Genomic DNA, 20,682 nt, shown 5'->3' with positions numbered 1-20,682 from the left:
ATCTGGAATCACTGGGGTTGTCGTGGACTATTAATCTGTCCATCTGCCCCTGGGCTGAGAGCTCCCAGAGAGCCCGAGGCCCTGAGTGCCTGTCAGGTTCTAGTACTGTGGCCTGGCTCCGTCAACACTGGCTGAATGAACGAATGAGACCAACAGTGTCCTGTCCATTTATTTGCCAGAGGTGAGTGCCACTCACACCTGTTCTCCAGCATTCAGAGGAGGCTTGAGAAGCATCTGTGTTTCATCCGTATCAGAGGGTATCAGAAAAGATGAAGCGTTCTTAGACAAAAATGCCAGAATGTTCCAGAAAGGAAGCCACAGAGGAAGGTGGGAGACTGCTGCATATTGGGGATAGTGAGAAAAGTAACAGTGACAGCTCACAGTTACTAACCATCCCTCCTAACAGCCCGCAGCACATGTCCTCTCACTCCTCTTGACCACTGGGTGTAAATTCAAAAGGTATAATTTTGAGCCTTTACAGGTAAGAGAATGAGATTCAGAGATGTCAAGTCACTTGCCCAGGGTCCCACAGCTGGGGAGTAGGAGACCAGGGATTTAACTTCAGGTCTCTTTCCACGGCCCATGCCTTAAACCAGGAGTCAGCAAACTTTGTAAAGGGCCAGATAAATATTTTAGGTTCTGCAGGCCATTCAGTCTCCATTACAGCAACTCAACTCTGTCTTTACGTTGCAAAAGCAACCCTAGACAATGTGTGAAGGAATGGCTGTGGCTGTGTTCTAATAAAGCTTTATTTACAAAAACAGAGAGCTGGATTTGGCTCATGGGCCCACAGGGGCAGGCCCCTGCCCTAAACCTACACGAAAGAGCCTGTGGTTTTATTTTCCCCTGTAGGAAGGTGGTGGGAGAGGCGCCGGAGCACACACTGGAGTCAGACTAGCAGGCTGCCTCTGCCCCCACCCGCTGGGCCACGTGCAGGGAGCAAGGGAAGTCTGAGAGCTTCTCTTATCTGTAAAAGGGGCATAACTACAACTTATCTGAACACCGTGAAGCAGGTTAAAAGAAGCTAATGCATGCTAGATGTCCAGCATGGCTGAGGTCCCATGAATGGCTGTATTTATTATCAGTCAAGAAGGGGAGGTGGAGGAAACCTGATGTGAGGTTGGGAAGGGCAGGAAGCACTGGCGGTGCTGCAGGACGAGGCTCCCTGGCCAGCAGTGTACTCCCGCAAAGGCTGGTCGCAGGCTTTCTGCAGGAGAATGCTCTTCCGAGCGAGCCCCACGAAACCCCGGAGGGAATTCACAGGCACCACAGTGGGAGGAATCTTCTCGCCATCCTCGGAAGGAGCAGATGTGTGGTGCTCGGTGAGTCCCCACGAAGGGTAGGGAGGCAGCTGTTCACAGACTTGATATGGCAAATTGTGTGATGTGCTGTCTTCCTGGGGCAGGCGGCCAAGCAGTGATGGGGGGGGGTGTGCTCTGCAACCACTCCCCCGCCACCGGCTGCCCACGGCTGCTGATTCACGCGGGAGGGCCTGGGTGTGCCAGGAGGAATCCGAAGGGGCTCTCTTGTGAAACGCAAGTCTTCGGGAGGAGACTGCGGACTTGGGGCAGAGGCATGGCTTCTCCTCTGTTTCCACTTGAAGGTCGTAGCTTTGGCAGACGGAGGAGGATGTGCGGAAATTCCATCAATATTGTTGAAAGCCAGGATGTGGCTTATGATGCCAGATGATGAGCCCCTGGCAAGGAACAGCGCTTGTGGCCCCAAGACTGGCAGTACCACGTTTGACAGAATCCATCATCTGATTGAGAGGAGGCTACTGACATTTGAGAGGGAGAGGAAAGGTGCCCAGGAGAAACGATAGCGCCAGATATGATGGAGGCCGGTATATACAAAGAATGTAAAAGGGGGCCGCAGAAAAGGAAATGCTCGGGAATTGTCATTTGTCTGCCAAAATACAAAGTACGGGGAACAATGTTAACTATGAAACTTTTGGGAAAGATGATAAAGCTGAACACAGATGTCCAACTCCTACCTAAGCTACCTCCTTCTGAAAGTGACAGAAAGGACCAAAGGAATATAAAAATAGGGGGGAATCTGCTCCAGCATTGCAGAACAGGAAAGGGTGCCATCAATATGCCACCAACTTTGAGGAATTTCTGCTAGGTACAGTGCCAGTGGAACCAGATTGAAGGTTGACTCATAGCTTTCCTTCCTGAGAAAGCAGCATGGTACTGCAGGGAGGGTGGCCATAATCACAGGACCGACCTCACAGTCTCTGAGGGTGAGTGACTGAGTCCTGGAGGAGAGGTTGGGTCACAGGAGGGGTGCAGAGCCTACCCCAGGGAGCCCATCTCTTGTGTGCAGTCCCATGGCCTTCTGGAGTGGCTGGGCCTTTAGATCCAAGAATAAGCAAAGCCCATTCAAGCTTGCTTTCCCCATGATAGGCCTGAGCAGCTCCCAGACATAACAGGCAGGGGAACAAGGGAGAGGCCAGGAGGAGGAGCACACATCTGGAGCGCTGCTCTGCCAACAAACTAGAGAAGAAATGGCCACAGCACAGAATGCCCCCCAACCCCCACCCCCCGGCCACTGGTCCCTGGCTGGTAATATAAAATTTCATCATCCAGTCTTCCAGATTAATATCTCACATGAAGAATCTTATAGCATCTAAGTCACATGAGGAGGGGGCCCCAGGATAACTAACTCAGCTATAAGCAAGAACCAGATCCAGGGAAGACTTAAGATATGCATGGAACCTATGAACACTTCCCGAAATGGAAAGGAAGCGAACAAAGAATGCATGCATAGGAAGAACATCACCTCCAGAAAGATTCGCTGCAGGAACCAGAAATAAGTTGTAGTGTCTGTCTTGTACTTCAAGGAGATATTAAGACCTGGGCTCTAAACCTAAGAAGTGGAACATGATGCAATAAAAAATTGAAACCAAAAGAAAGCTGGCAGAGTTAAGACAGTATTGATGGGAAATGAATAGGTTATGAGAATTTTAAGAAGCATCTGAAGCAGGAAAGAGCATAGGTGATGTAGAGGGCGATAAGGGTGAGACGTCTTCTGAGAATGCTGAGAGCAAGGACTGAAGTAAAAATGACCAGAGACAACATAATATGGAGAATAAATGGCAGAGATTCACGTGGGAATGACTGGTTTTTCTTAAAAAAAAAAAAAAAAAAAAAAGATACCAGAATAAAAGAGCAATAACTAAAGATATAATAGAAGAAAACTTCTGCAATTTGAGCACTCAATTCTTCAAATAAAAATGGTAATCACATGTTAGACAAAATAGGCTAACATTTGACATGTGCTGTGTTTTCTTTTTTAATCCCAAGGATTGGGAAAAGAATCCTACAAGCATCCAGCATAGGGGGGAAGAAAAAAAGACTTATCCACTAAAGAATCAAACCAGATTGCATCAGACGTCATCACAACATTGAGGTAATGTCTAGAGAGGTTTGAGGAAGAAGATTATGCTCATAAAAATCTATATTTCCTAGCAGATGCAATAGAGAGAAACAGATCCGCGTAAGAGCATGGTAGGTATAAAGCCCCTGTTGCCTTCCTGACAAGGATGACTCAAAGTCCTACTCATGCCATGGAGAGACAAATCAATATACAATCATTAAGGATCTGTCAATAGAGATTGAAGCCATATAAATACAGATCTGAATCTTAAAATCATAGTTATTATAACATAGTTTTAAAATAAAATCAGTAGGGGTGTCTGGATGGCTCAGTCGGTTAAACACCTGCCTTTGGCTCAGGTCATGATCCCAGGGTCCTGGGATTGAGTCCCGCATCACACTCCCTGCTCTATGGGGAGCCTGCTTCTCCTTCTCCCTCTGTCTGCTGGTTCCCCCTCCTGTGCTCCCTCTCTCTGTCAAATAAATCTTAAAAAAATAAAAATAATAAATTAAATAAAATATCTCAAATAACAACTGAAAAAGAATATCCACAATGTAAAGAATAAAGTCAAATAAAAACTCAAATTATAACAACACAAAATTAGAGGTGATGAGGGATGGGCAGTAAAAAAAGTGCTAATATCTGTAGCCAACAATATATATTGCATGTTTATGTTTTATATTGCATTTTATATACTTAGAGAAATAGAAACTTAATATTTAAACTGAAAAGGCAATTACAGATAGTCTCATTATAATGAACATGACATACTGTTTAGCTAAATGTATAGGATTTGGCCAAAGCTATAATCAAAGACAAATTTATTGACTTAAATATATTTGGTAGCAACTAAAAAAGAGTGAAAAATAAGTGTGCAAATCTAGAAGTAAAAAGGATGGCAAAACAAGCAAACATAAAATAGGAAGGTATTCATAAAGATAAAAGCAGAAACAAATAAATTAGAAAGTAGGTAAATAGAAGCAGAGCCAATAAAAATCCAATTTTTTTACCTTGTTAAAAAAAAAAACAAGGTAACAGCATCTTTCACTGATGATTTAACTTGTGCTTTTTGCTGTATGTTCTGAGACAGATATCTGGAAAACTTACTCATGTCTGGTAGGGAGAGTAATCTTTAAAGGGGGGACAAGGGACCCCCAGAAGAAACCAAGGTGTCTGCTTCTAGGAGGATGGGCTCTACTATGCTGCAAAAGACAGTAGGACCATTTAGGGGCAGGTTTCTAAAAGAGACCCTCTGTGACTCTTGGGAATGTGGCTATCGGAGGAGAAAAAGCCATGGATCTGTGCAAAGAAAATGAGCAAATCACTCCCAACAAAGTATTCCTACATCCTGGGAGTGGCTCCATATGGAAGTGAAAAAGCTGTTGGTGGAAAGTTGCAGGCTGGGAACCTAGGAAGGAGCTTGATGATGCCCAGAAGTTTGTTCAGGTACTTAGATCAGTGGCGGTAACCAGTCCAACCTGTGTCAAACGCAAGTGGCAGCAGGCAGCAGGGGCTACAGAATGCAGGCTCTCCCAGCTTGGTGACAGAAAGACCACCAGGGATACTGGTCATGTTGGAGAAAGATGATGCTTTGAGATGCAAAATGCTGACCCTGGCAAATCTGGTGGCAGATGGTTCACTTGATTCAGTTTAATTTAATTTGGAAAAATAAGAAACGTGACCTTTTTTGTGCATGCTGAATTGAAGATGTTAATATCAGCTAAATCACTATAAAAAAAAAGGAAACTAGCTAGCTTAATCAAGGGAAAAGTGGAGAAACATATCGATAATGACAGAGAGCATATGACAAAAGACACAGACATGAAAAATCATGGTACTCAAATATATGCTAATAAATTTGCAAATCTCAAGGAAAGGGACTCTTTCTGGAAAATATAAGTTACTAAAATCCACACAAGAAGTATAAACCTGATCAAGAAGCGTGGCAGAAGCCAGAAAGACGACTTGTAAAAAGAGTAAGGTGGGAGATGGAGAATGTTGAATGGTTTTGTAGGTTCATTTTTTGATTTTCATGAGCAGCTAATTTGTAGATTCTATAAACTATTCTAGGGCATCCAAAAAGATGGGAAGCTTTCTATTTCACACTGTAAAACTAGTATAACTCCATCAACTAAACCTGATTAGAGGTGGCACCATCGAGTAAAATATAAACTATTATCACATGTACTTACAGGAAAAAAAACCCTAAATAATTAAATTGATTAAAAGAATAATGCAGTATAACAAAGACAGGTTTATTTCAGGAGTGCTACCATGGTTTAATGTAACTCTGAATTCCAGATCCATTTATCCAACTACCTAGTCAACTTTTCCATCTGGATACCCAGTAGGCATATCTAAACTGTTGAGTCCCCTCTCTAAAATTTGCTCCTCCGCATTCTTCCTCAAGTTAATAAATAGCAATTCATTCCTTCCAGTTGCTCAGATCGAAAACTTGGCACCATGCTCGATGCCTCATTTTTTCACATCACACGTACATTCCATCAAGAAATTTACTTTGTCAGCTCTACCGTCAAAAATGATCCAGAATCTGATTGGTTTTCATCATTTTATCTAAGTCACCACCTTCCACTCAGCTGCCAGGGTGATCCTTTTAAAATGTAAGAGATCAAATCTTTCCTTTTAAAAACTCTCCAGAAGTCCACAGATAAATCCACACTACTATGACCAACTGATTTTCAGTAAGGATGCCAAGACCACTTAATGGAGAAGTAACAGTTTCTTCAACAAACGGTGCTGTAACAACTGGATAGCTTCATACAAAAGAATGCAGGTGGACACTTACCTCACACCATATACAAAAATTGACTCAAAATGGACCAAAGACCTAAATGTAGGAGCTACATTTTATAAAACTATAACCCTCTTAGAAGGAAACATAGTTTAAGTCTTCATGACCTTGGATTAGACAATGGTTTCTGAAATATGACACCAAAACACAAGAAACAAAAGGATAAAAACCAATAAATTGGACTTCACCAAGATTGAGAACTTTTGTGCAAAGAACTCATTATTAAGAAAGTGCAAAGACAACTCACAGGATGGAAGAAAATATTCGTAAATTGTATCTGGTGGGTTTAATATCCAGAGTATATAAAGAACATTTATGAGTCAATAGCAAAACAACAACAACTACAACAACAAAAAAACAAAGCAATTGAAAACTGGACAAAAGATTTAATAGGCATTCCTCCGAAGAAGATATACAAATAAGTTGGACACAAAATGCCACATATTTTATTATTCCTTTTTTTGTTTTATTGAGATACAATAGACTTATTGACTTACAATTGACATTGTATAAGTTTAGCATTTACAACATAATGATTTGACATATGTACGCTTTGCAAAATGATCACTACTACAAGTTCACCTCACATGGTTATAATTTTTCTCCTTGTGATGAGAATTTCAAAGATCTACTCTAGCAACTTTTGAATACACAATACAGTATTGTTAACTATGGTCACCAGGCTGTATTATATCCCCAGAATTCATTTATCTTATAACTGGAAGCTTGTTTCTTTTGATCATTTTCACCCATTTCCTCTACCTCTGACCCCTACGATTCCATTTATATGAAATGTCTATTGTAGGGCAATCTATAGATATAAAAAGTAGATATGTGGCTGTTGGGCTGGGACAAGGGAGAAAGGAGTGACTATTAATGGATATGGGACTTCTTTTGGGAGTGATAAAAATGCTTTGGAATTAGAAGTTATGGTTCATGTCATTGTGTACATACCAAAAACCATTTAATTGTACATTTTAAAATGGTTAAAATAATGGATTTTACGTTATGTGAAATTTTTCCCAATAAAAACAAATAAACAAAAATACTCAGTAGATTCTTAACTGACTCAAAGTATAAGCCAAAGTCCTCACAAATGTCTTGCAGGGGCTGGACATCCACCGTCTCTTCTTGCAAAACCCAGCTCTACTCCTCTCTCACCTACTCTGTTCCAGCCATAATGGTGTCTGTGATGTGGCTCCAGCACCACCAGCAGCAGGACCTTTGCATGTCCTGTTCTCTCTGTCTGGAATGCTCTTCTCACAGATATCCTCTGACTTGCCTCTCACAGCCTTCTGATATTTGCTCAAATGTCACCTTATCTTTGGGGCTCTCCTTGACTTCACCCCACCCCACATGGCATATCCTATCCCCTTTCCCCTACTTCATTATTCTCCCTAGCACTTATTACCTGACATATCACAGATGTATTTGCTTCTTATTAATATTCTGTCTCCCCACACTAGAATGCAAGAACCTTGAGGGTAGGGTATTTGTTGCATTTATCAGTGTGTCACAGGGCCTAGGACAGGCTGCCCAACACATGGCAGCCGCTCCATAAATACATGTTAAATGAATGAATGCACTGCAGAATGAACACAAGGAAATCGAGGACTATAATTTGTCACACTAATAGAGGAAAGAAAAAATGCATAGCTATGGATAGAGATTTAAAAAGATACCTGATTTCTAGGGACGCCTGGGTGGCTCAGTGGTTGAGTGTCTATCTTCGGCTCAGGGCGTGATCCTTGGATCCCGGGATCGAGTCCCAAATCGGGCTCCCTGTGAGGAACCCTCTTCTCCCTCTGCCTATGTTTCTGCCTCTCTCTCTCTATGTCTCTCATGAATAAATAAGCAAATCTTTTTAAAAAATGAATGAATGAATGAATGAATGAATGAATGAATAAATAAATAAATAAATAAATAATAAAAAGATACCTGATTTCTTAAGCGTGTGTATCTGGTTCAAACACTGAATAAATAAAACATCCCCTTAATGTGATGAGGAATATCTGTTCTTCTAACATCCTTTACAAATAGCATTCTCATTAAAGCCAAGAATAAGACAAGAATATCTACTATTTTTCCCATTTTTAAAATATAACTCTAAGACATTTAGTGAAGAAGGCAATAATTATAACTATACTAATAGCTAATATATATTGGGTGCTTTTTTGGTCACTGTTCTAAGTCCTAACTGCCTTATATGTATTTATTATTTTACTACAACAGCAGAGGTGATAGGAGTATGTCTCCATTATGAGGGACAAGGAAAAGTTAAAAAAATTTGCCAAAGGTCACACACACAGTGGGAAAGGAGCTGAGCTAGAATCAGAGAGCCCCCACGGTCTAACCACTATGTGGTACAGCCTCCATGAAAAACCATCAAGATAAAGATCCTGTGACACTGGAAAACAGAAAGCAAATTTATTCTCGTTCCAGACAGTATTGTTGTTGTCTACCTAGAAAACCCAAGGGAGTCAAGTGAGGAAAAACTACCAGAAGTGGTAAGAATTCAACATGGTCAAAATATGTATATACCCTGATCGACAGTGTTTCTCTATTTCAGCAATAACAACTTAATACTAAAGAAAATAGATCCCATTTCCCTAAAGCAGTCATAAATGTGGAATGCTTGAAAATAAGCCAGACAAGAAATGGAAAGGATCTGTACAAAGAAAATGACAAAAATTCGCTGAGGACCTAATTAAAAATTTTGAATGGAAAGATGCTCTATGTTCATGAATGGATAGACTCAGTATTATAAAGATGTCAGGTGTCCCCCAAATTAATTCTGCAGTCACTAAAATTCAAAAAGCACCTATTGCATTTTTGGAAACTTCTAAAACTTAAATTGGTGAATATAAAGGCATTGTGACAGAATAAGGAAGGACTGTATATTAAATTGTATTCTGCATGAATAACATTTCAAACATGGGGATGCCAATTCTAGAGTAGATAGATCAATGGGACACAATGAAACAAGAACCCAAGAACAGTCTTATGGTTGCACCATCTATGGTGGCCACTAGCCACCTGTGGTTCCTGAGAATTTGACATGGATAGCGTCACGTGTTGAAATGGTACTATTTTGGATATACTGCATTCAATAAAATACGTTATGAAAATTAACTTTACCTGTATCTTTTTACTTTTTAAAATGTGGTTACTAGAAAATTTAAAATCACAGATAGGGCTTGCATTATATTTCTATTAGAACTGGTGTAAAGTATAAAAAATGTAGTGTATTCATTTTCTAAAAATAAAATTCAGCATAGGCATTTTACTTTTTTATTCTTTCAAGTTTTTATTTAAAATCCAATTAGTTAACATATAGTGTAATATTACTTTCAGGAGTAGAATTTGGTGATTCATTACTTACATACAACACCTATGCTGATCACAAGTGCCCTCTTTAATACCCATCACCCATTTAACCCACCCCACTGCCCACCATAGACATTTTAAAAAATACTTTATTTATTTATTTGAGTGAGAGAGAATGAGAGAGCACAAGCAGGGGGAGCAGCAGAGGGAGAGGAAGAAGAAGACTCGCCACTGAGCAGGGAGCCTGATGCCAGGCTTCATCCTAGAACCCTGGGATCGTGACCTTAGCTGAAGGCAGATGCCTAACCTATTGAGCTACCCGGCATAGGCATTTTAAATGAGTAGAGGGAAGATATATTAATGAAATGCTGGAAGAACTATGAACTAACTATGAGGACAGGAGGAGTATAGTTTTGATATTACAGGCCGTATGCTAAAATTCCAGATAAAGTGAAAAATGAATAAAAGTACTAGAAGAAAATGTAAGTGAATATTTATAAGAATTTGTGGATGAGAAGAGCATGCCAAGCCCAAAATGAAAAATGAAAAAAAAAAGGTCTTGATAAATTTGACTATGTAAAATACGAAAGTTTTTAAAATTGTCAAGTAACATATGAAACAAAATTGAATGTCACATGAAACATGAGGAGATATCTGCAATCAATGTGACAAATCCCTACCTTATAAAGACCTCTTACAAATCAAGTAAGAAAAGGAACACTCTAATCGAAAATGTGCCAATAACATGAACAGCCAATTTACAAAAGGAAAAACAGAAACAAGAGAGATTCCTAGTAAAAAAGAAATTCAATCTTAGTAGTAATCAAAGAAATGCAAATTAAAATAGCAATTGCCAAGGATCAAAAAAGAATAATATATAATGTTGGCAATGACTGCTGTCATATACTTCTATGCAACTCTAAATTGGTATGATCTTTCTGGAGGACAATTTGGCGATGTATACAAAAGGTTCCAAAATGTGCTCACACTGTTTCTAGGAATTTATCGTCAGAAACTAATTGGAGATGTTCACACAAAAATACAAGTATGAATTTCCTTCATTGTTGTTTGTAATCAGGAGAGATTGGAAACCATCTCCATGTTCAATAGTAAGAGCTTCCTTGAATAACTATAGCATATCCATAGGGTGGAATTTTTTCAACAGATATTGGCAAAAACTTCAACAGAAAATATACATCTACCTCCTGTCCCATCTCAAACTCCTCAACAGCAAAGATTTATAAAAAACATCTATTAATAGCTCTGGAAAGCAACAAAGAAGACCATGAGTGGACAAAATATTTGCAGAACTCTTGGTATATAGGAGGAAAGGGAACAGACCGTAGGATCAATAGGACTGGGGAGGGGGGAAGCTGTCCAAAACACACAGGACTGTGGCAGAGGTGGGGGCGCTCAAGGGGTCACCAGGCCCAGTGGGCAGGCTGTTATGAGTCACAGTGATGGAGAATAGTTGCTGGCCTGGAAGAACATTGCCCCTGGATGCCTAGATTCAAGAAGATCTTTCTATAGTAAGAACATGTGTTTGTTTATACATAGTCACTCATAAGCTTTGAGAAAATTGTAAAGACAGATGCTATCGACGTTAACAATGACCTTTCGGTGGCTAGGTTATAGCTGATGTTTAGCCCTCCTTTTGGCTCTTCTGTGTTTTCCAAGTTTTCTGCATTGAGTACATATCAATATTACAGTTTAGGAAACGATAGAGGAGTATCTTTAAATAAAGAAGGAAAAAAAACGAAAACAAAGAGAACTTGAATTTTTTCTGTAAGAAAATAACTACCATCTTATTAGTTTTCTTTTGAGTTACTGCAGTAACGTCCTGGCTGGTTTCCCAGACTCTGGTCAGCTGAAGATTGCTACCATCTCTCACTCCCTACTTAAAAGCCTTCCATGGCTCCCTACTGCTCATGTTCAAGCCCAGACATAGAGTCATGCAGGGCCTTCACTATTCTTCCTTCCTCCCAGCCCATTCTTCACTTCTCCCACTCCACACTGGCTATTCACCGTTTCCTGAAGGTTCCACACACCTTCCAACTCCACTCCTTTGCTCCTGTTGCCCTGGCACTATCCAACCCTGGCAGGGGGCCTCGGGGGGAGAACCACAGCCAGAAGGTACCAGAATAGCCCCGAGGACCTGTATCCTACAAGATGCACTGCCCTGTCAGCCAAGAGGCCCAGCTGAAACAAAGCATCCTGAGATACTTCAGCAGGAGCAGGTGTGGAAAGAAGAGCTGAGCTCTGAGATTCAGAATCTGAGAAAATAATAAAAATTTAATGCGGAATCCCTTGATGAAAATGGCAGGGGACTGCGAGGAGCTCTCCTTGACACATGAGTTGGTTGGTCTATATATCCACCTCCTTGCTTCTGTGGTGGGAATCGGGGTGGGGATTCTGGCCCTGGCTGGTGGTCTCTTCTCCACAGGGGCGGGCACAAACCTGGGTTTATACCTGCACCTGCTACCTCATGGCTGTAAGACTTTGGCAAAGTGACCTAATCCTTTCTGAGTCTACTCTATGAAACAGAGCTTGCCCCATGCTGGGTGACTGAATGTCATCACCTGCACACAGTCCCCCACCCGCACCCCCTAAATGGCAGAGATGATGTTATAATTACATTTTCCCACTCCAAAAGTTCTGCTTCACAGGGCTAGAGTCATGCTCTGGGAACCAGGCCCAGGGACTGTGTAGGAGGCCCTAGGAAGTGTCCCTGGTGAGGGCTCTGAGGTTGCCATGGAGAGCAGGACCCCCCACCCCATACCCAGAGAATCTCTGGAATCTCATTCTGGGCCCTCACTCACCCCTGTGTTCCAGGATCCACATGGCCTGGGTAGGGGGTATATTTATCTGCTGTCACAGCCCTGGTGAGCTGAAAGATTAGCACTCTCCCTGGCCTGGGATGAGCCCTGGTGCTTGGCACCACGTGCCCTCAGCCAAGCCTCCTGTCCTTCTTTTTTTTTTTTTTTTTAAAAGATTTTATTTATTTATTCATGAGAGGGAGAGAGAGAGAGAGAGAGAGAGAGAGAGAGGCAGAGACACAGCACAGGCAGAGGGAGAAGCAGGCTCTATGCAGGGAGCCCAATGTGGGACTTGATCCCGGGACTCCAGGATCAGGCCCTGGGCTGAAGGTGGTGCTAAACCACTTTAGCGCCACCCGGGCTGCCCCTCCTGTCCTTCTTATAGGAGTTGGGGTGTGAGCGGTAGAGGGGTGCTCAGCTCTGGGGGCCTGGTGTGAAGTGTTAGGGAGGAAGCACCGTCCAGACCCCAGGGTCTTCCTCCCGCACCACAGAGGGGGTAGCCATCTCCTCCATGTTCTGGAGTGGAGGGAGGAGAGCTTCTCCTGAGGGCAGAAGTTCTAGGGCAGATCAAGGGCATCCAGGTTGGAGATGCGCCTTTTCTTCAGAAATCTTGGTCACCGCAGCCACCCTGAGTGCCCTCCTCGGCGTGTGCTCACTGCCATAGAATGCTGCCACCAGGAGGGCAGGAGCCCTGGAAACGGCAGGCCCTGACTGGGGATGGTTTTTACCCACATGGGGTCTCCCCGCTCTGCAGGGATGGGCACAGCAGAGCACCTGCTAGCAGGCTGCACTTGCCCCTGGGAGCACTTACATGAAGGAACAAGTGTTGCTTAAACCCGAGAATCGGGCAGCCCGGGTGGCTCAGCGGTTTAGCCCTGCCTTCAGCCCAGGGTGTGATCCTGGAGACCAGGGATCGAGCCCCATGTCAGGCTCCCTGCATGGAGCCTCCTTCTGCCTCTGCCTGTGTCTCTGCCTCTGTGTGTGTGTGTGTGTGTGTGTGTCGCTCATGAATAAATAAATAAAATCTTAAAAAAAAAAACAAAAACAAAAAAAATGAGAGTCTGCCCCATGGAGCTTCAGCCTCAGAAAGCTGAAGGTCTTCAGGTCCAGTCCTTGACCCTGACCCTCCCTTACTGAATATCTGCACTGGACCAGGGCTGCAGGGAAAAGCCTATTACTACCAGTACCAGGAAAGCCAGCACTATCCTCCACCCCTCATCCACTGCTGTCTGTTAAATGAACAGGCAGCTGGATGGGTTTTATTTATCCCAGGGGTCCCCAAGCTTCAGTTCCTCCTGTACCCCTTAGAGGCAATTTCACCACCTAAGTGCACTACCCAGGTGCTTGCTAGATTAGTTTTTTCCTTTGAACAGCCTCACTTTTTAAATGAAGCTTCCATTCTCAACAATAACATCACCGAAGTACAGTTTTGATGAGCTAGTAATCTTTTCCCCCCTGGTATATAATAACACAAACAGGTAGCTATTAAAATTATACAAAAATCATATACATACACCCTGGGAAATAATGGACCCCCTCTAAATGCAAAAGAGGCCGCCACAAACAGCTGTGTGGGTGTGGGCAGGCCGGATACCGAGCAACCGAGCAATCCCGGCTGGCTGGCCCGCAGGCCAGGTCTCTCCCGGAGCTGGAGTAAGGGCCCAGAGAAGGAGAGGACGTCTCTTGCCTAAGGGCACACAGCCAGTTACCTAAAATCCTTAGCAAGTTTTCAGATAAAAGTTGGGGCACAGGATGGGGCCCTAGGACCACTGGGATGAGGATCTGGTCCGTCAGGAGCCCCCTCCTGCCTCCTAATGATGGAAGATCCGAGGCTGTGTGGGCGGCCCAGGTGATCCTGCAGCCTGGAGGGAAGCCAAGGACAGAGACCAGAGGTGCCTCCGCCCTTCCAGCATGCCTGGCCCTTTTCTCAGATAAAGTTGGCCTAGGGCTACAGTGGCCTCAGCTGAAAGCTGCCCATTCCTCCAAGATGCGGGTTTGAAAACTGCAGTAGACTGGGCCCCAGCCCAAAGGATCTGATGCAGGGTGGCCGGGCAGAGTTCTCAAATTTGCTTTTCTAACAAGTTCCCAGGTGACAATGATGCAATGCTGCTGGTCCAGGGCTGCACTTTGAGAACCACTCCTTTAGAGGATGGGATTACCTGATCCTGGTAAACCAGGATTCTGAAGTGTCAACCACTCGGGATGAACATCCCAGGATGACACAGCCAAGAAAAATCACTCAGACACAAAGTACCATGGGTGCATTCCAACACCCAACATCGTTGCCACCCAGAAGCAACCACAAGGCAGGTGCCTGGCCCCTGCTGATTCCAGTGGCTGACCCAGGACTTTCCAGTGAGGTTTCCAGAAGGACTTCCACTAACAAACAATGTCACATCCAAAGAAAAACTCAAGGGTGCCTGGGTGGCTCAGTAGGTGGAGTGTCAGCCTTTGGCTCAGGTCATGATCCCAGAGTCCTGGGATTGAGCCCTGCGTCTAGCTCCTTGCTTGGTGAAGAGCCTGCTTCTCCCTCTCCCTGTGCCTGCTGTTCCCCTTGCTTGTTATCTCTCTCTCTCTCTCTCTCTCTCTCTCTCTCTCTCAAATAAATAGTCTTAAAAAAAAAAAAAACACCCAGCTGAGAAACAACAGAATGGCTTGCCTGACTTCTATGGGAGTGTGACTTGCTGACTGTACCAGCTCCTCCCTTCCTCACTATGGCTCCTGTGACTCAAGCTAGGGGCAGAGATCTCTCTGCACCCCTGTTTCCCCATCTCACCATCCTGGGTGCAAGCGGAATGAGGGCAACAGAGGGGAAATCACTGCATTTGCCCCTAAGAATATGGCCCAGTGCATAGAGAGTCATTGACTGAAATCCTTGCTGAGCACTCAGCATTGTGTCAGGCAGCACGTAGGTGGAGGGGACAGAGAGGTCAGCCTGGCTCCTGTCCACAGGGGCTCCCTGGTCAGCGGTGATGGGTGATGGGTGAAAAAGCAGATGGTGTATCACACCACATTGTGCAAGGAGCAGGTAGGAAGAGAAGCCTGGAGTAGAGGGAGGTGTGTGGAGCAGAGACAGCACGTGTCATCCAGCCTGGGGAGGATGGTTGGCCAGGTGTGGAGGAGGATGTTCCTGCAGAGAGAAGCCAGCATGGAGGGGAAGTGACTGGAGGTGAGAAAGAAGGAGGCCTCAGGGGACCATGGATGGTCTCTCCAGCCATGGATGGTCTTTTCACGCCAAGGAGTTCATTCCCCCTTAGTACAACAGAGGAGGGCTGATGCCTACTAAGACTGGCTCCTGGATTAGATGCAAGCACAAGGTCCTTGTCCTTCGCTGCAGGACTGTCCCCCAGGCGACTGCTCCATTAAAAAGAAAAAAAGCAGTAACTTTAGAGAAGGTGACCAGAGGTCCTTTTGGTGGGGCAGCTGGTGACTTGGCAAGCCTGGAAGGCTTCAAAGGGCCAGAAGGGGCTCCTGAGGGCTGAGAAGGCTGGTTTTCAGGAGGAACTCTGCAGATGGTGCCCTTTTGGTGTTGGACAGATCAAGGGCCTCGGAGGATCCCATCACTTGGAGGAGGTCTCTGGTATGGAAAGGTCAGCCCCAGAAGCCCTGCGATCACTGAGGACCAGCAGCAGGGCCGGGAGTCTCAGAGCCTGCTTGGAGGGCATGGAGGAAGGGAAGCCATGCAGCCACACAGCTGGGCTCCTGAGCGGGGGCAGCCTCAGGCTAAGGAGCCAGATTCGAGATGAACATAAAAATAACAGCCACCTTTGCATGGTGCTTATGAGCCAGGCACTTCTCGCAGTACTTTAAGTTTCTAAACACAGTTAATCCTCACCACCACCCAGAGAGTTAGCTACCACTTATCAGCCCCATTTTCCAGAAGAAGAAATTGAGGTATAAGGAGGCGAAGTAATTCTCACGTTACCACACCCCTGGGAGTGGCTGGAACAGGGTTGAAGACCAGATCTCCCTAGGCCCTCAACACAAATTCTTTGAGCTAGGAGAGATCACACACAACCCACCCCACTCCCTTATCTTCTTCTTCTTCTTCTTCTTTTTTTTTTTTAAGATTTTGTTTATTCATGAGAGACAGAGAGAGGCAGAGACAATGGCAGAGGGAGAAACAGGCTCCTTGCAGGGTGCTCAATGCAGGACTCGATCCCCGGACCCCAGGATCATGACCTGAGCCAAAGGCAGATGCTCAACCGCTGAGCCACCCAGGCATCCCGCCCACTCCCTCATCTTATAGAAGGGTAAACTGAAGCCTGGAGAAACTGGTTTATCTAAGGGTGCTTAGCCAACTAGTTGCGTCATGGAATTGGGAAACTATAGAATAACTTGGCAAAGATGGTTTCGTAGACCACAGGACCTGGAACTTGGGTGGGGGTGGAAGAGGAGCCTGACTACCCCTGCTGCTGTCTGCTGGTTCCCCAGGCAGCCTGCTCACTGCCTTCATCGCCACCCCAAGCCCTGCCTCCATCCTCTGACTGCCATGCTCACATGGATGTCACTCAGTACTCTGGTCTCTCACCTCCTGGTCTCTAGTTCCAGTAACATCTACCAGCGCTCCACTTCAGCCATGCACACAGAGCCAGGGCCTGGCCCCTGGATCCCTACATCCTTCCTCCAGTTCTGACCATGTCTCCCACCCTTCCAGCTCCCTCCAGCTTCCCAGAGACTTCCAGAGCTCCACTTCCTCCAAGCCCACGGGCCATCTGTCTGTTCATCCCTCTCCAGCCCGGGCCCCGTGGAGCACCCACTCAGCAGCACCCTCAATCTTCATCACCCGCCCCCACCTTTGTCTTCCACCCGGCAGAGCCCCGGTGCTGGGCCAAGGCTACCCTCCACCTCTCCAACCTGCTGCACCCGTCACTGCACCTGCACCTGCACCTGCAAAGGGGGGTCCTGCTGCCTGCAGATGGGGGCTACTCTGACAGCAGCGGCCCCCTCCACAAGGGGGCGCCATTTCCCTCCCTGAGTTTCTGGCTGAGCCTACTGGGAACCAAGGTCACCGAAATCACCTGGAGAACACACACGGGATCTGATGCCAAGGGTCACCTGATGTGACACGGCTGTTCTGTGGGGATGGCCCGGGCATCAGGATTTTAAAAGCTCCCCAGGTGATCCTTGGAATGTGCCCTATCCACACAGGGGCAATACTACTCAGCTGAATGAAGAAACCAACTGCTCATACAGGCTCCATGGATGAACCTCAAGAACATGATGCTAAATGAAAGAGGCGAGACACAAAAAAAGCACATGTTGCATAATTCTATTTCTGTGAAATTTCCAGAACAGGCGAAAGTATGGAGCAAATAAATGAACGTGGGGCTGGGGGTAGGCCTGACTACAAACAAGGACAAGGGAACTTGTGGAGTGAAGGGGCTGTTCTAACACGGGGTTGTGGTGACAGCTGCATAACCACACAAGTTTACTGAAAAGAACTGAACCTGACAATGGATGAACTGTATGGTATGGAGCCCAGCAAAGCCATTAAAAGTGGGGGCAGAGACAGAAGGGGCAGAAACCAATGTATTAAAAAACAAAAAAGCCCCTGGTGATTCTAATGGTCAGTCAGAGTCTAGAACCCCATGAAGGAGGCCTGACACCCACTGACCCCGAGGCCATGTCCATCCCTCCCCGGCCCTCTCACAGCACAGGGCCTGTGCCCATCACACACCCTGGCACACCGTATTCCGTGAGTGAATGGATACGCATTCCTAGAGTTTGTCCCAGGACTTAGTGGAGGAGAGGATGTCCGTTGAGTGAGCACTTACAAGGCAGAGGTCTTTCATTGTCCCGTTCTAACAACTCTCATCCCTGAGTCCCCGTGAGGCTGGGGTAAATATCCCCATTTTACACAAAGGAAACTAAATCCCACTGAGATGAAGTGGATTGCTGTGACCACACAACCCTGGCCTGGCCTGGCAAAGCAGGGCCTAGAGATCAGCCTGCCTGATAACCACGTTCTTTCCTCTTCTCTCAGCTCATTTAAATCTTTTGCCCTCCTAGAGAGGGCAGGGCAGGCTCTATCTTTTCAGCCACCGGTGTTCACTAGGGACCCTTGTTTGTCTCGGAGCAGCTCTAGATCCTATACATCCAAGTCAACAAGGTGAAGGAAATTGTCTGGGCCCATGGAGCCCTTGCTCCGCAAAGTGGAGTCTGGAGAGTGGCCCATCTGATCCAAGTCCTAGGGAGCCTCTGGGCCCTGGTCATGAGCTGGGCCCCACAGGAGCAGCTGGCTCCGAGGTGGGCTGGCACCCCTTGTAGTCCCAATGTAATAAGCTTCTGGGATTAAGCTTTCCCTCCCAGCTCCCCCCAACATCAGGACTATTTTCATTGGACAATCCTTCCAGCGCACCAGTTTGGAACAGAAGTGCTTGACGTTGCTGATCGACCAATTTCATAAAAGGAATCCAGTTTCCCTTGCACTCATGAAAAGCTGTTAGCCCCTGGCGAGCTTCCAGAGCCTGCACTCCAGCGATGCAGCCCAGACATCGGGAGCGGGGTGCCAAAACCCTTGGGCACACAGAGGAGTCAGCTGGGCTGAGAGATTTAAATCGAGAGGGGTCCTTGCCAGCAACACCACCAAGCAACATCCTGTCCTCAGAGAAGAGGTCTCCCACTGAGATGCCCTGAAACCACAGCTGAGGGCCCTAACAGAGCCGTGTAGGGATGGAGATGTGCTCCCAAACTGCCAATACCTGACCCCAGTGAGGACAGCATGACCGGGAAAGCAGTGCAGGGTCGGGCAGGCAGCCTTGGGTGGGCCCTTTGTCAGCATATGCCGTGGAGGAAGAGGCCCATTGCCCTCTGCAAATCTCGGTTTCCTTAGCTGTAAAACAGGTGCATAACCCCTTCCTACCAGGCTGTTGGCTGCTAGAGTGTTTGGGAATCTATAAAGCACTTGATCAAGTCAGGACTAATGATTTATCTTCTTTAAACCAGGGCTTGGGGATCCCTGGGTGGCTCAGTGGGTTAGTGCCTGCCTTCGGCCCAGGGCCTGATCCTGGAGTCTGTGGATCGAGTCCCACATCGGGCTCCTTGCATGGAGCCTGCTTTTCACTCTGCCTGTGCCTCTGGCTCTCTCTCTCTCTCTCTCTCTCTCTGCCTATCATGAATAAATAAATAACATCTTTAAAAAAAATAATAAACCAGGGCTTGGGGGTATTTCAAACCTCCCAAGTTGCAAGCAGTTCCTATGTGACAACAGGAAGTTATGGATGGAAAAAGGAGCAATGGGAAGCCTGCGCTGGGAGTCAGGATCCCGGGGTTCAGTCCCGAGTTCTCTGTGAACAATCCTTCATGACTTCAGAGGTGCTTTGAAACCCAGAACTTTGTCTCTTCCCCTCTCTGGGCCTCGGTTTTCACTTCCACACTATGAGCAGGTTGGGCCCTAAAGGCCCCTCACGCTCTGGCAGCCAAGACTGATGGAAACAAGCAGGTCTCTCCACATGGCTGCAGAGCCCCATGTCAATAGGGCCACAGGACTGGGCATCCCCACCCTCACCATCTACCTGTTCGACACTCATCTTAGAGCACTGGTCTCTGCTGTAAAGAAGGCAATCTTCCAGCCAAAGCCTCCACAGTGTTTGGCAATGAGTCACTCCCAGAGCCTCTCCCTAGGGACTGAGAAACGCAGAGGTGGGAAGACGAGGACCAGCCTTGCCTGGGGAAAGCCTGCCTTGTCTGGATAATCATAGACCATAGGGCTGAACACTTCTCCTTTCAAGCACCTCCAAAAACACCCCTCTCTGTGCATGAACTTTCTAATTTACAACGCTCTTTCAAATCCATGGCTGATTTTGGCAAGAACTACGGGGAAGGCATGGGAAGGGCTACTGCCCTCATTTTATAGGGGAGGAAACCACAGCTCAGAGAAGTGAGGTGACTTCTCCAAGGTCCCACAGCCAATGCAGGGAGTGTGCTCTCCTTCCCACGAGAGAGGTGGGGCAAAGCCTCAGAGAGTAAGTGTGGGGCTGCAGTGGGAACAGGTCTGATGATTGCCAACCCTGCTCTGCACCCACCTTCCTGGACACACACCCTCCCCCACCCCCACTGCCACAAAGGGCCAGTCCTCTGAGACTCCTCCCGCTGAGGTCCATCCGGACACCTGCCTCACACATCTCCTCCACCCACGCAGCTCACAGTGTCTCCTCTTGGGCTGCTAAGCACAGGTGGAATAGCTTGCCTGGCTGGGACACTCTGAGTATCCAGAGCACATGTGGGAGAAAAAAAGGAAAGTAGGAGCTCCAGGGAGAATGGGGGAAAAGGCAAGAGATCAGTTTGCACTCATCCACGTAGGGAAAACTTCTTAAACGTTTGCTAATATCCCCTGTTAGCAAAGAA

At 46.1% G+C, this 20,682-nt stretch overlaps 1 protein-coding gene across 1 annotated transcript in view; it reads right to left on the bottom strand.

The window, feature by feature from the left end:
* The window catches only part of GABBR2 (gamma-aminobutyric acid type B receptor subunit 2), a 348,476-nt gene that overhangs the window by 186,095 nt on the left and 141,699 nt on the right, over positions 1-20,682 (bottom strand). The window lies entirely within an intron of this gene.

Source organism: Nyctereutes procyonoides, unplaced genomic scaffold, assembly GCF_905146905.1.
Source record: "Nyctereutes procyonoides isolate TBG_1078 unplaced genomic scaffold, NYPRO_anot_genome, whole genome shotgun sequence".
In the NCBI taxonomy this organism is placed as follows: Eukaryota; Metazoa; Chordata; class Mammalia; order Carnivora; family Canidae; genus Nyctereutes; species Nyctereutes procyonoides.
The sequence above is the reverse complement of the archived record's forward strand: the minus strand, read 5'-3'. Positions and strand labels throughout refer to the sequence as shown.